The sequence below is a fragment of the Panicum virgatum genome, chromosome 5N, assembly GCF_016808335.1.
Source record: "Panicum virgatum strain AP13 chromosome 5N, P.virgatum_v5, whole genome shotgun sequence".
Lineage (NCBI taxonomy): Eukaryota > Viridiplantae > Streptophyta > Magnoliopsida > Poales > Poaceae > Panicum > Panicum virgatum.
The window spans coordinates 43,082,585-43,086,189 of record NC_053149.1 but is presented as its reverse complement, the minus strand read 5'-3'; the positions used below and the strand labels follow the sequence as shown (position 1 = coordinate 43,086,189).

The window sequence follows — 3,605 nt, the reverse complement described above, 5'->3', positions numbered from 1 at the left end:
ACTTCAAAGTGAAGCAAGTGGGACTGGGCTCAGGTTCTTCAAGTTTAGAATAGTTCTAGGGCTCATTCAGAAGAGCCGAGCATCTTCTTTGTGCACGAGGATCCAACAGACTTGGCCTTGATTGTGCAATAAAACTTGCAAGACTACAACATCAAGTTTCTGAACACTAGTGTCTGGGGCTACGCACTCTCAGAATGATTTTATGATTATTTAAAAATACTGTAAGGTTAGTAATTAAAATTTATTTCACGGTGAAAGAAATTAGAGGAGCAAATAATGTTAATAAAATTGGACAGCATATGCATATGGTAAGCAGACAAATTGAATTTCGATATATGTTAATACACATTGCAAGAAGTTCATTTGTTTCTCTGTATCCACAAAAACTAATACTACTCTTTGTTGTTGAAATTTACTAAGAACAACATCTTGTAGATTGACAGCAATGACACCCAACAAGACACTCTCCGAAAAATGGATCCAACATGAAATTATTTGATTCCAGAATTTGGAACAGGCTTCCATATGCAGACCTATTATAACATACATGATCTGAACCTCCCAAAAGGGGGGATCACTCTAACACCAATTGGTAAACAGTAAACACATGTGGTTACATTAAGAAGTAGCGACATCAAGCACCAGTAGACAGTCCCTTATAACATCTGCAGCTTGCTCCAGCTCCTCCTCTGAGATGATGAGTGGCAGCACGAGACTCGGATCATTACCTTTTCCAGCCATCAGCACTATGACACCAGCATCAAGGTATGCATCAACAAGAGGACCAGCTGGTACATCTAGGATCTAGCTCGATGCCAACAATGAGGTCAACACCACGGACCTCCTTTACATGTGGGTTTCCGCTTAGCTTTGTGCGGAGAAGCTGTTCTCTCCCTTCCTGGACACCACAGCCAAGAAACCAGGTTTCTGGATTTTGTCCAATACAATTAATGTAGCCGGGTAGACAGGAGGTCTACCGCCGAATGTAGTACCATGGTCGCCATAGCTTATGACTGCAGTGACCTTTTTCTTAACCAATACAACTCCGATGGAGAGACCATTGGCTAGTACCTTTGCTAAGGTCATAATGTCTGGTGCTACTACATATGCCTCATGGGCCCAGAAGTAACCTGTGCGCCCCAAACCACACTGGACCTGTTTTTCAAAACCATAAATCAACATTAGATTAGAATGTTATACACTTCACTGATAGATGCAACCTGACAGACTGTAATTCATTTGTGAAATGGTATTAATTTCAGATAAGAACAGAAACGCGTCCCTTGTCACATATCTTTATTAATGACCCAAAGGTTTAATCTTTCATAACAAAGTGTATATAGAATTCGTGAATCAAATATAGTTTATATCGTGCTATTCTTTCTTTAAAAAGAGTAGAAGGGAAAGTTGTAATGACAGCAAAGCATACCTCATCAAAGAAAAAGAGAGCTTCATACTTGATACAACGATACCTAACATATGTACATGGCCTTGTTGAATTTTGTGCGATCAGACATTGAGTGGTATATATTCGGAAATACAGAATCACCAGCATAGCAAAAGCCATAAATCCTAATTGCAAAGGGTATACCATCCCACTTCACTTCTTTGCCTGTCATATGGAATCCGACACTTCCAGTAGCGCCGACTAAGCCAACAGATAGGAAAACCACAAGAGTTGCAAAGACACCACCAGCTGGACAAACAATTAGGGTATGCTAATCAATGTGCTGTCTTAATACTGTTGACGATAAAGTGAGTAAAAGTGAAGTCGCAGGGAGCAGTGAAGCCTGAAATATAAGACATCACAGACATCACTCGAAGATCACGCAACCATACACTGGGCAAGACAACAAGAGCAAGTAACACTCCAAAGAAGTGCCGCCCATCAGCATGAATGCCATGCCAATCGCAAGTGGTGCTTGTGAATATTAATGCTAGATTATCACCTTCCAAATTAATGAACTCCACACAAAAGGACTGTAAATATACAGGTGATTCTAGTGAGAAAACAATGAAGTAGCACTGTGTTTTGCTCAGGACGACAAATTTTTGCACAACACAAACAGGGAAAATGAGTTACTTACATATAGCTCCGTATACAAAACAAGCTGCAGAGAAAGCATCAAATGGTTATGAACTCAGTAGAAATAAGAGATTGGAATGATTCTATTTCATCTACACAACGTGAGGCAGTGGCTATTGCCTGTGAATATTGTTGTTTTCACTTTATATCCATTGATCAGTAAGTTTCATTGGTGCCTCAGGGAGAAACTCATCTGGAGATTCTCTAGCATATCAGATAAATTCTCTCCGTTTCATTTTTATAACTATAATAAATAAAAGGGAACTTACAGAGATGAGAAGGCGACCGATCCTCCCAATGGAAGCCTCTCCAATGTCTGGAAAGGTTTTAACACTGTCTTTGCTCTCAGAACAATACTTGAGCAGAACCCCAGTATAGCAGCAAATAGTAGCGAAAAAAAGCCAGAACCGCTAGGCTGGCCCATCCTGCCTCACGAATCGTGTATGGAGCGGATAAAATGCCAATACCAGCAAGCACGTTGACCCCTGCCAACAACAAAGAAAAATATGAGGCATGTCCAAATCATAGAAAAACAAGCACCATTTTCAGTTACAGTAGTATACACAGTTTGTGTTAGGATGCATCCCTGAGTGATTGGGGCTGTTGTAGCCTGGTGCAGATTATCACTGAACCCAAGAGTTCTGCTAGCAAGTTCTTGACTGAATCTTGCCTCCCCTCTGGCTTGTCCGATAGAAGAGGCAACGTCAGGTCAGAGCCCAGTCCCCTGAAGTCGCCCATGTGATCAAAGCCCGGAGGCGCAGCAATGGTGAAGGTGTCAGTCTCTTCCCTGAAAAAAATAAGCGGCGTCCCACAGGTGAAGGAGATTGATCGTTAAACTGTTTTCAGAAGATCACCCGTGCATGCGGAGCCAGGAACAAAGTCATTCGATCGTTTTCGAAGCGCGAGCACTTCCGCCTGCTATCCTCGACATTCTATCTCCAGGACGCAGATGAGACGAGATCGAGGAGAGAGTGAGGCATGCACGCACCGGAAGCTCCGCGGCCACCGCTGGGAGTGCAGCGAACCCGCCTCCGGCCTCTGCCTCCGCCTTGTCGTCCTCGTTGCCGCCGAGCAGGCAGTCCTCGATGTCTCCGTCCTACATGCCCGCGCCAACGTCCGGAGCTATGGTATCGGCAGCGGTAGGCGACGTGGTGGATTGTTGCGACGAGAGGGAGGGGGAGGCGGCAACAGCTACTGGCGGAGTCTCGGAGCGGCGGCGGCGGCGGCAGCGCAGGAGAGGAATTAGGGGAAGAGGGGGATGGGGAGGACGCACCGTGCACGGCTGGGGGCGGCGGGGTGTTTCTGAAAAGGTGGAGGCGGGCGGTTTTCTATAAAAACGATGCAATTTCCAAATTTTCTATTCTTCGTGTTGAAATATTTTGAAATAGAGGGGTCTTTACATGAAAAAAACGAGCGCTTTACTGCTTGCGGAGGGCTTCCCCGGAGCACGGATTGATTTTGCTAAAATTGGAGGGTTTACGTGCTTGCTTGCCTGCCTATAGGCGGGCGGATCCGCGCG

The 3,605-nt window shown here is 44.6% G+C and overlaps 1 long non-coding RNA gene across 5 annotated transcripts; it reads right to left on the bottom strand.

The window, feature by feature from the left end:
* Nucleotides 1–362: 362 nt before the first annotated feature.
* LOC120672761 lies at nucleotides 363–3,373 on the bottom strand. 5 transcript variants are annotated; one of them, XR_005674288.1, is made up of 5 exons: nucleotides 3,075–3,373; nucleotides 2,356–2,873; nucleotides 2,088–2,111; nucleotides 1,430–1,790; nucleotides 363–1,155 (listed from the first exon to the last, which is right to left on the bottom strand). It is a non-coding gene; the product is annotated as an uncharacterized LOC120672761 (long non-coding RNA). The 5 variants fall into 5 exon arrangements; XR_005674287.1 differs by having other exon boundaries at nucleotides 1,430–1,696; XR_005674290.1 differs by having other exon boundaries at nucleotides 1,430–1,696; nucleotides 2,941–3,081.
* Between the last annotated feature and the right edge of the window lie 232 nt (nucleotides 3,374–3,605).